This window comes from Panthera pardus, unplaced genomic scaffold (assembly GCF_024362965.1).
Source record: "Panthera pardus isolate Hobbes unplaced genomic scaffold, ASM2436296v1 HiC_scaffold_16, whole genome shotgun sequence".
Lineage (NCBI taxonomy): Eukaryota > Metazoa > Chordata > Mammalia > Carnivora > Felidae > Panthera > Panthera pardus.
This window is the reverse complement of record NW_026526721.1, coordinates 40,619,784-40,632,145: the sequence shown is the minus strand read 5'-3', so window position 1 is coordinate 40,632,145 and position 12,362 is coordinate 40,619,784. Positions and strand designations below refer to the sequence as shown.

The following is a 12,362-nucleotide window of genomic DNA, read 5'->3' as shown; positions in this document are numbered from 1 at the left end:
AATCTTTTTATCTAAATTAATAAAACTGGTTCATCTTTGTAGAATAATTTTTTTCCGTTTTGGAGCAAAAGCATACTGGTTCCAAAACTATGTCTGTCCAAGTTAAATATATTTATTAACTGTTATGTCAATTCAGCATTCATGTTCTTCAGTATTTACATAATGTCAATTACAATTAAAATCTGCATATTGGCTCGTGTTGGAAATGTTCAATAATTACTATTGACTTGTATTATGAAGTTTTCATTTCAGCATAAATTCATGTACCTGTTTAGCTAGATACAAATAAGCTTTTCTTTGATGCTGCAAGTTTTGTTTGCTTATATGGAATGTTACATCAATGAAATATGTAAATCACACTGCCGTTTTTGTCTTATTGAATATTTGGCAAGCATCCTTTTTTGTTTCAAGAAAAATTTGAATTAACAATACAGTAATCTTTAAGTCATTTGTCCACAACTCAACAAGGGGAATTGGCAAAGAACACAATATCAGTGAATTCATTCTCTCTCTCAATAGCTTCCATAAACAGGCTGTGATTCATAGTAATTGCATGCATATATTGAATGATTTTAACAACTGTGTACATTATATTTTTAATATAATTGTCTCAAAAACTGGGCACAGACATTTTTAATATATATTACAGAGTGGAATGAAACAATAAAGGAAACATCAGTTTTAATTCCAATCAGTATGGAATTTTGACCTAAGATAGGTGGAGAACCATACATCACATAGAAATTAATTTTTCCGTAATCTAGCTGAATTTTGTCTTTAACAAAAGGAAAAGTTTGAAAAATAAGCTATAAGAACTATTTTTTACACCACTAAATGACCTTTCTACGTCAACTTCAATGTCCTCTTAGGAAAAATCCACCCCAAGCATAGATTGTACCATGTGTCTCATATAATGCATGACTCCCAGTCTAAAGAAAACTGTTTGCAATTTTTCAAGTTTTGAATAAGTGTGTTGTGCTTTTTTTTTTGACGTTTTTTACTTTTTCAGAAAGAGAGAGACAGAATGTGAGCATGGGAAGGGCAGAGAGAGAGGGAGACATAGAATCCAAAGCAGGCTCCAGGCTCTGAGCTGTCAGCACGGAGTCCAATGCAGAGCTCCAACCCAGAAACACAAGATCATGACCTGAGCCAAAGTCTGATGCTCAATCTACTAAACCACCCAGGTACCCCTGAAAAAGTACTTTTTGATATTGATAGAAAGGTATTGTATTCTAAGAGTTGTTACTTGGTGACTTCACTGAAGATATTTCACTTTAGAACTGTGTCATTTTGAGTTTTTCCTCATAATTCGGTAATGGAGTTTCTGAAACAAATATTTTTTGTATCCCTGTGTATAAAAATGGTTTTCCTTTTGTGCAAAAATCCAAACCAAGTTAGAGTCTGCCAAATTTACAAGTTTAAAACTTTTAAACTTGTAAGTTTACAACTAACTGAATAAATAAAAATAAAAACCAACTGAATAAATAAAAATAAAGAAATATTGATTCTTTTCATTTTAATTTTCTTACTGGAGATTACTGGAAAACAGTACCCACACTGTTCATTTCCAATTTGACTATATTTAGAATTGCCAAATATATTTATTTAATGTACCTTGTTCTTCATTACCATGTTTGGATTTAGATTCATCACCCTATTTTGTTTTCTCACTATTCTTCTTTTTAAAAACCAATTTTAAAAAATCCTACCCATACTGCTTTAAATTTGACAAACTTTCTGTACTCTCAATTTATCTTTTTAATTATTTGAAAGAAATATCCTCAGTTCTATCCTTATTGTAGTTGTCCATAAAACTTTAATGTCATATATCTCCAAGGATATATCACAACATCTTTACTTTCCTTCTAAAAATTACAAAAATGTTAAAATACTTAAAGGGTATTAATTCCACTTTCCAGTCTTGATATTAATGGCCAATATTTTAAATTCACCTTACGTTAGTGCCTCCCAAGGTAGTCATCAGGATGTTTTTATTTGTTTTTTTAATAAATTCTACACTGCTTTAGAAAGCAACTATTAAAAATAGTTTTTAAATGTTTCTTAGACATTTAACTCCACGTTCTGACAACTAATAGTGTTGACACTTTTTTGACTGTTGATAGAAAATGTACTTGCTGAAAACGTTTCCTAAAATTGTCCATTATATTCTATATTATTTTTAACACAATTAACAAATAAATTGTTGTGCTGCTCTCATGAAGCATACCGCAATTGCTGTTCATCATAAATTTTTGACAAGCCTGCAACTCTCTTTTGTCCCATTATTTTAGACATAGTGCAAACTTCCACAACTCCATTTCATTCTGGATAGTAGTACGTTTTCATTTTAAATTTAAAATAGACCCATATTTATTTGTAAACAAAAAGTGTTTTTTTTAGTTTTTTTAATGTTTTATTTTTGAGAGAGAGAGAGAAACAGAGTGTGAGTGGGGGTGGTACATACAGAGAGAGAGAGAGAGAGAGAGAGAGAGAGACTGAGAGAGAGAGACACAGAATCTGAAGCCGGCTTCAGGTTCCGAGCTGTCAGCACTGAGCCCGATGCTGGGCTCGTACTCACAGACCATGAGATCATGACCTTAGCCCAAGTTGGACACTTAGCCGACTGAGCCACCCAGGTGCCCCTGTAAACTAAAAATGTTTTAATTGTACTGTAATCAAAACTTTCACAAGAATTCAATTGTAAGTTACATACGCATTACTGTACCTCATGCTGCCCATATAAAATATTCAAGTAAACTCATTACAATATTACACCAGTATAAAGGAAATGTAGTCTTACCAAAACTATAACTTTGTGTGTATTTTTAAAAACATTTTATACTGCTTCAGTGTCTAAATTTTAAAGTATGGTACAAACCTCATTTCAAGTGTTCATAGCTACATGTGGCTTAATGGGCACTAAGAGTGCATGCAGTTCTAGGCAGATGAAAAAACATTTCCTTGACCATTGTGTAAACTTTATTATTAAACTAAGCCCTTCTCTGGATTCCATTTCTCTTTCAGTACATTTGGGGTCATAATATGCTTCAAATTTCACAAGAATATTACAGAGCTCTAGGGAAGATGGCACATTGGGAGTGCTAATCAATAATAATGTTAGTTATCTTTTTAAATCTCCAAAGAATTAGAAATTCTTTAGATGATTTTTCATGTCCATGATAGTGATATGATCTACTCAGAATTATAAAATTTATAGTAAATATATCTAAGTATTTTACATGGGATCAATTTGAAAATACAAAATATAATCCCTCAAACAAGTAGGTTCTATTATTATAATTATTAATATTATTGAAAAGTTAAATACAATATTTTTTTCTCTAATGGACATTCAAAGAAATTGCAACTGCTAAGAGAGATGAAGGCTGATTTAAATTTTAGTAATTAATAAGAACATCAAGTACCATATACTATGATTCCACTTATATTACAGATTTCAATAGCCTTCTTTCTATTATGAATAATATGGTATGGTCTCAATCTTTAAAAAATCATTTCCAACGTATTACATATATCTATTACATGTTATACTTTTTGTTTGACTAAGGAGTAGTTATACTTTAATTCATTTTCATACTCTAAAGTACTGCAATTAACACTTCTTTACTGAAAGATTCTAACACTTCTGTGTTACCTTTTCAAACACTTCTCACTTTGTAGTGCAAGCCTGGCACAAATCCCAGAATGGGATTCTGACACACCATTTCCTCACCGTGGGAACAAGCTTTAGGCAACTCATTTTCTATAAGCCACAAAAATAGCTCTATGCCCATCCCTCTATACCTCCTATCTAGAACCAAATAGTTATTCAAATATTTATTATCAAGGCATTTACTAGGGGCAAGATACTACACAATGTAAAGAAAAGAATGAAGAAAATATGCTGAAAGGGTTTAGACTTTCAGGCATTTGGCATCTCAAGGATGAATTGGAAATTGGAAATAAACTGAAAGGATCTATGTATCAATGTAATCAAAGAACATATGCCAGAGGCATAGGAAAGCAAAGAAAGAAAAAGTGGTTCACAGAGCAAGCAGGGGTGTTGATATATCGTTAACAGAGATGAGCTTACCTAATGGATAGGATATTAAAATAGATGAGTGTGGATTTTGGATGTTCTAAATGACCCAAGGAGCATTGAGCAAGGTCTAAGAGACAGAACATATTGAGTATATTTGAGAAATTGTAAGAGAAAAAGATTACATGGAATTGAAATGCATTATGGTTGTAATACATTGTGAAAATAGTAGGTGATGAAAAAGAGATTCATACGGACAAAATAGTGGAAGGCTGAAGAGTGATAGGCTGAAGAGTTTGGATTTTGCTCAAGGAACAACAAGCAGCCTTGACCTGAGTGGAAATGGTTATAATGAAATACAGATTTAATTGACAAAAGAGGAACTGTTAAGGAGTACTGTAACTGATATTTTGAAAATGGTTCTCAGGCCATTATTATCCTAAAGCATCAAAAATGCTTAAGTTCTGTTACCAACTATAATTATTAAAGTACAAAGTGGATGCATAAATGTGAAGGAGAAGGAGGAGGAGGAAAAGGAACAGAAGGAGGAGGAGGAGGAGGAGGAGGAGGAGAGGGGGAAGGGGAAGAAGAGGAAGGAGAAGAGAAGGAAAAGAAGAAGAAAGAGGAGGAGGAGGAAGAGGAAGGGGAGGAGGAGAAAGGAGGAGGAGGAGGGGGAAGAGGGGGAAGAAGAAAGGAAGAAGGAGAAGAAGAAAGAGGAGGAGAATTATTTCAAGATAATAAGAATAAAGGTAGGAATGATACTGTTCATTCAGGGTTACTGTGTGCCAGATGCTCACCATATATCGTCCCTCTTTGATGAGGGAACGTTTTCACAGTGATTGACTAACTTGCCAAAGCTGTGCAGTTAGTGACAGAGCCTGGATCTGGAAGTGTCTGGGACCAAGAGTGTGGAATACATGATCTTTATCCCTGAGTGTTAAAGTGGTATTTTAGTTTTTCAACGTGGAGAGAAACACATACTTAGACCAGAGACATAATACAGTTCTATTTCTTTTTCTGGAAAGAATTTACAGCACAGAGAGTTTAGATGATGTTCCAGACGTTGTCATTTCCTTAGGAAATGACTTCTATAAAATGGACACTCGATGTTGTGCAAACGAATGAAAGAATGAGCCTAGTTCCACCTTCATTCTAATTTTTTCAGCATCTCACATTTCATGATTTTAAATAATATAAAAAAATAAATGGTGTCTTACATGGCTCTTATTATACATACACAGGATCAATTAATGTGATGTGACAATCAATTAATTACATATTAATGTAACTATATAATTATTACAGGTGTTTGGAATCCTGTGAACAAAAACGTGATGAAAGGAAGTCTGGTACTAAGTGGTTAAGTGAGGAACAGTTTAGATTAGATTTACCTATAATTTTGTATTGAAGAATATTATATGCAAGAATTTAGAGGAATTCTAGGAAACAGAAACTTTAACTCTTTTGCTTTATAGATGCATGAGAGGGGATTAATAGAGGCTAAATTACTTGCTGATGATCCTATAGTATGTTAATGTGAGAACCACATCCAGTCTCTTGCACAAGAAATTCAACAATTCACTAGTTCTTTCTGTGGCGTTGGAGGATAGGCAGAGGAAGAGGCAGTGGTAGGTGGGAAGGGACTGGAGAAGTCAATGCAATTTGACATTAAACTATAACAGAAAACAAATTGAGGAAAACAGAAGAAGACAATGAAAGAGCTTTAAAGAACTTTGTTTTTTCGTTTCCTTTTTTTTTTTTTTTAACGTTTATCTATTTTTGAGACAGAGAGAGACAGAGCATGAACAGGGGAGGGTCAGAGACAGAGGGAGACACAGAATCTGAAACAGGCTCCAGGCTCTGAGCAGTCAGCACAGAGCCCTACGCGGGGCTCGAACTCACGGACCGCGAGATCATGACCTGAGCCAAAGTCAGACGCTTAACCGACCCAGGCACCCCCCCTTTTTTTTTTTTTAACTCTATTTGACAAAATATTTACATGGTTTGTTTCAGATTAGGAGAAAAAGAATGAGGGAGAGGAAAAGGAAGAGAGAGGATGTAAGAGGAGAAGGTGAAGGGGAGGATACTAAAAAGAAAACAGGAAAGAGAAAAACAGGAAAGAGAAAAAAATAATTTTATTATTTCAATAAAATTCAGTAACTTGAATATTGATTTTTGAAGAAGGATCGTCAACGCAGCTGGCATAGACTCAAAACTTAGCAGGCAGCACACGAAGGAGGAAAAGACAGGGAAAGGGAGAATCTGGTCCCAGCTCCATTCCACTCTCATGAAATGTTCTCCCTTCTTCCTTTCTTGAACCCCCCAGGCACCCAACTCTCCATCTTTTCCCTTAGTGATTAATTTTCTTCATCCATGTTAAGCTAAAAATAGGCAAAATGTCATTTTAAAAGTTAATAAAATGAATTTCATAACCATTTATAAATTAAAGAGTAGCATACTTAAGAAAAAAATTCCTTCTTTAACCTACTGGTTTATCCTTTCAAATCTTCTTTAAAGCGACTGAAGATCAAAAGCACTCAAAACTAAGGCTGAACAACTATTACTACTGCACATATTGTAAATGGACGGGGAAAATCTATCAACGGTTTTCTTTACGATGTATCCTGTCTTTACTTAAGAGACAAATGTCTCTTGTCAGAAAAGCTTTCTCAAACCACCCTATCAAGAACAGGAGTCAGCAAACGATGCACCAGGGGCCAAATCTGATCTGCTACACGTTTTAATAAAGTTTTATTGGAACACAGATGAACCCATTTATTTACATATTGTCTATGGCTACTTTCATGCTACTGTGCATTGGAGGGCTATAGGGAAAAATGGTTATTAAGGTTTTAACATTATTGTGAAATTAATCTCAAGATATGTCATACCACTTTACATCAACTGATTTGCTGCATCAGCTCCTTTACCAGCCCCAACTCAGAGCTTAGTAATAAGCATTTGAGCTCACACAAAGGACAGATTGTTAGGTCAGCTTCAAATTATCAGAGACCTTGCCTAGTACCAAAGTTTACCCAAATATTTACAAACTACACTTTGTCAAGGGCATAAACAAAGTAGAAAGAAAATTTGGACATTCTAGAATGTACCTACGCTCTTCTTTTCTGTACCCCAATATATTATCTCTGTTATAGAATAACCTAGGAGGTTTGCAAGAGACATTTTTTAAGGTACCATATCTACATGTCAGACTTGTAGGAAGTCAAACCACTGTCTCTAGCAACAATCCGTACACAGTGAGGAGCATTTTAAGTTACAAAATATCACTGTCTTATATCCAGGAAATTGTATAGCTTATTTGGCATTCTCTAGTGAGTCTTGCATTATAATTTCATAGATTATTTACAGTAAGTAGTGATTAAACACAGATAGTTTTGCTAAAGGCATTCCACAAATGAGGACTATTCTTCATATCAAATGCCATTTATCTACTTAAAGGAAATTCCATTACATAAGGAGATAGGATTGAGTCACCTGACTTACTTTCTCCCCAGGCTTGGAAGGAGGTCTTCCCCAAGAAGGATAAATGGATCACAAATCTCAGGCAAGCTACTTTACATTCTTTTCCCCAGGCACTTAAAAGGAATACTTGGTGAATGAATGTATAAAAGGATGATAAGCAGAGTCTTTATAAATCCCCTCTAAGTTTGTCCCAGTTCTGAGACCCAAAGTATATATCAACTAGAAAAACAAACAGATGTTGCACTAATGTATTTTGATATAATTTTATATGGCTAGAGCATATCTACTACCACATATATACCTACAGAAAGCTACCATTGGAGGAGGAATGATAAGAACGGAAGCATGCAAGAAGAAAGCTTCTCTTATTAAAGAAAAATAGAAAAATAAAAAGTGTGGAGTCAGAAATGGGCCGGATCCTGGGCAGCTAGGTTCTCCAACACAGTGTGCAGAGAAAGGAAGAGATGTTCTAGAAATGCCTGTAATAGTGGTTTTCATGTATTTCAATTTTGAGACATGTCAAATAACTATAAATCTTGATATAAATATTTCATGTTCAAAAGTCTTAAAAAAGATTTCTAAATGGTTCTGTAAATACCCTGTAAAACATATGAAAGAAAAAAACATCAATCTAAAAACTGAGTGCCACTGAGAAATATATCTTGGTGATGCTGATTTTTTTTCTTTTAATTAATGGGAGGAAACTAAAAAAATACAAACGTAGAATTAAAATTCCAGAGGGAGCAGTCAGGAACACAAATGATAAGAGAGAATAACAGATGTGAAAAACTACTCAAAATAATATCCCAGAACTCAGAGAAGAAAAAAATAATGGTGCAATGAAATAAAAGATACTAAAAACAGAGAATAAAAATCCAACATATAATTAATGAGTGGTCACACACACACACACAAAAGATAACACAACAGATTACATAAAGCAATTTTCAAAGTTAGAGAAGACAGATTTAAAGAGTTTATGTGTACATATTGAAAAAGCATATCTAAAAGCACTTGCTGGCAACATTTTAAAATTAAAATGACGAACAAAAATTCCTTAAGAATCCAAGCAGAGAAAAACTGATCCAAAAAATGTCAAATATCAGTAATCTATTTTTTTAATTTTTTTTAACATTTATTTATTTTAGAGAGAGACAGAGTGTGAGTGGGGGGAGCAGCAGAGAGAGAGGGAGACAGAGATCTGAAGCAGGCTCCAAGCCCTGAGCTGTCAGCACAGAGCCCAACATGAGGTTTGAACTCATGAGCCCTGAGATCATGACATGAGCTGAAGTCGAAGGTTTAACCAGCTGAGCCATCTAGGTGCCCCTAAATATCAGAGTAATCTAAATTACGAATTACTGAGAAATGTATCCAGAAATTTCTAAGAGTAGTGGAAGGACCAAACAAAAAATTATTGCCTTAAAAATATGGGATACAAATTGTTTAAAACTATAGGAAAATCTATTCAATTAATTTATGATTCTATAAAAAAACTATCAAGACTGTATAAGAAAAGGTTAGACAGATCACACTGATAGACTGAATATACAATGATCATGTATAAACATGAACTCTAACCTATAACCTGCAACTAGCAGCCCAAGAATCAACTCATGATCTGTAGTAACCATCCAAGGAAGCACACCCTTCTATTACTATGTTAGGTTTGTAGAAAGTCAGACCATCATCTCTAGTAATGGTGCAGGAAGTCAAACAATAATACCTGAAACCATTCACCCAAAATGGCCAGGACATGATGAAATAAGTAAAAGCTTCACTAAATTTTGTCCCTGCTTCCACTTCCAACTTAGAACCTCTCAGAGAAAGCCACATGTGCACTATACCAACCAAGTAGGATGACCCTCTTCTAGTAAGTTTGCCCACAGCTTTGCTATGCCAACTGTTTCCATTTAAGGCATACCTGAGTCCTCTTGTTTTCTCCTATAAAACTTTCCTATTATCCTGCCTGCTTTTAAATTTCTGCCAAATACAAGTAATGGTGGCTGACTCCCTTGCTATAACAAGCTTTGAATAAATAGCCTTTACTTGTTCTCATTTGGTTGGTCCTCATTTATTTCTACTTTTGAATATAGATGTATAATGATAGTCAGTTTTAGAAAACTGAATGTGGTAGGGTATAATCACAACATATGATGACCAAGTAGCATTTATTGATAGCGCAAGGGTCACTTAGTATCAAGCTAAGCCAAAGAGCATATGTGTGGAATACACATATACAGAATTGCTACAAAGGGGCGCCTGGGTGGCATCACCAGTTAAGCATCCAACTTCGGCTCAGGTCATAATCTCACAGTTTGTGAGTTCGAGCCCCACATCTGACAATGCAGAGCCTGCCTAGGATTCTCTCTCTCGCTCTTTTTGCCCTCCCCCTCTCTCTCTCAAATTAAATAAATAAACTTAAAAAAAAAAAAAAAAAAAAAGATGTGTTCTCATGTCTATCCCTCTCAATTTAAGGAGAAAAGCATTAATGAGAGCAAACTTTTTCTATTACTTTTCAGATGATCTTTTTTTTTTTTAATGTGGTGATTTTTGAGTCCTTCTGGCTTTTGAAAATCTGGTCTCATCTATATAATATTTGGCAAAAATTTTTTGGCCCTTCTGGAATGACACATGTTTTTCCTCATTTTAAAATTCTATTGGTATCTCAATACAATCTGGGAGAGAGATACGGTTGGATAACCATTGCTTATGCATTTTCCCCATAAGTTTGATGCAATTTTATTTTCAAAGTACAAAACACTGGCTAAAGACTTCTTTTGAAAAATTTTGAAAGTAGGCACTGTCATAATTAAGAAAATATAAATAACTGCCAATACACTGAAAAGTTAAGAACAACTAAATCATAGTCCAAAAGAAAAAAAAAAAGGAGAGTGAAAAGAAACTACAATGAGGTATAAAGTTTAGAAAACAGGCTAAGAGACAGAAAATTAAACATGTAAATTCTATCAATAAATAAAAATCAGTTGAGCTCCTTAGTTTGACTTAATTCCATAAATATTTATTGAGTATTTAATACGTGCCAGGTACCACTAAGCCCTGAAGAGTTAGTGGTAAAGAAGATTAACGCGGGACCTCTACTCCTGAAGTTTAGTATACTGGAGAGAGTATTAAACAAGAAATGACAAAAGTGATGTGTGTCATCAAAAGAGAAGTTCAGAATGAATAAAACACCTGTCAAGTGTTTTCTAAAGTACTATCATGGTGAAGGCCATGAACACATTATCACATACATTAACTTTTTCTTCATCATCACTGATAAGCTATACATCAGCCAGCATCACATTTCATACTGAAATACTAGAAAGAAGCACTGTTAACATAAGAAATAAGACAAGGATGACTGCTGTCATCAATAACAGTTTTATACATGTTCTCACCAAGATAAAAGGTACAAAGAACTATTCAAACTTATGGGAAAGAAGCAAACTGATGAAATGTTACTTATTTCAAAGAACTAAAAGAAGATGAAGACTTTCAAAAGCAATAATTCAATATCAACACTATTTTAGGGCATGCACTCTATGCCAAGGACTAGGTTAAAAAAATAATAGCACAAGAAGTTTTCAGTATAGTAAGTGAAAACAGATAAGAAACAATTACTTTACGATGTGGTTAAGAGCAGTACAAAGAACTAACACAGTTTTATGATAATAGGGAAGCCAACTAACCCTTATGTAAGTGCATCAGGAAAAGGCTTTCCAGAAGACGTCAAGACAAAACAGAGCCCTGTAGGATAAAACTGCATGTATGGGAAGATCTTTCTGAACAGCAGAATTTTCTCTTTAAAAGTGTAGAATGTGAGGCCAGGGAAATAAAAGCAAAATAAACTGTTGGGACTATATCAAAATAAAAAGTTTATGCACAGCAAAAAAACAATCAACAAAACTAAAAGGCAACCTCCTGAATGGGAAAAGATATTTGCAAATGACATTTCTGATAAAGGGTTGATATCCACAATACATAAAGAACTGATACAACTCAAAACCCAAAAAGCAAATAATTCAATTGAAAACTCAGCAGAAAACACGAATAGAAATTTCTCCAAAGAAGGCATGTAAATGGCCAACAGACACATGAAAATGTTACTCATCAGCAGAGAATTTCAAATCAAAACTACAATGAGATATCACCTTATCTGTCAGAATGACTAAAATAGAAAACACAAGAAACAACAATTGTTGGCAAGGATGTGGAGAAAAAGGAATCCTCCTGCACTGTTGGTAGGAATGTAAACTGGCACAACCATTGTAGAAAACAGTATGTACATTTCTCAAAAAATTAAAAATAGAACTACCCTGTGATCTAGTAATCTCACTACTGGGTATTTACCCAAAAAATACAAAAACACTGATTCAAAGGAATATATGCACATCTGTGTTTATTAGAGCATTATTTGCAATAGCAAAATTATGGAAGCAGGCAAGGTGTCCATCAATGGATGAATGAATAAAGAAGAGTTGATATATATAATGAAATATTATTCAGCTATGAAAAGAAAGATTGAAATCTTGCCATTTGCAACAACATGTATGGAGCTAGACAGTATAATGCTAAGCAAAATAAGTCAGAGAAAGTCAAATATCATATGATCTCACTCATATGTGGAATTTAAGAGACAAAAAAAAAAAGAACAAAAGAAAAAAAAAAGAGACAGAGACAAACCAAGAAAAAGACTCTTAAATATAGAGAACAAACTGATGGTTACCAGAGGGGAGGGGAGTGGGGCAATGAAGGAAATAGGGGATGAAGAACTTAACATAATGAAAAATAAATTAAATGATTTAAAAAAATCAGTTTAAAAACAGAGGCCTTGGTACAT

General features: G+C 34.1%; 1 long non-coding RNA gene across 1 annotated transcript in view; it reads left to right on the top strand.

Annotated features, from left to right (window-relative positions):
- The window catches only part of LOC109255359 (uncharacterized), a 32,633-nt gene extending 31,450 nt beyond the window's left edge, over nucleotides 1-1,183 (top strand). Inside the window, exon 3 of the long non-coding RNA XR_008422439.1 lies at nucleotides 1,014-1,183. This is a non-coding gene — a long non-coding RNA (uncharacterized LOC109255359). The remainder of the gene's footprint in view (nucleotides 1-1,013) is intronic.
- Nucleotides 1,184-12,362: the final 11,179 nt, after the last annotated feature.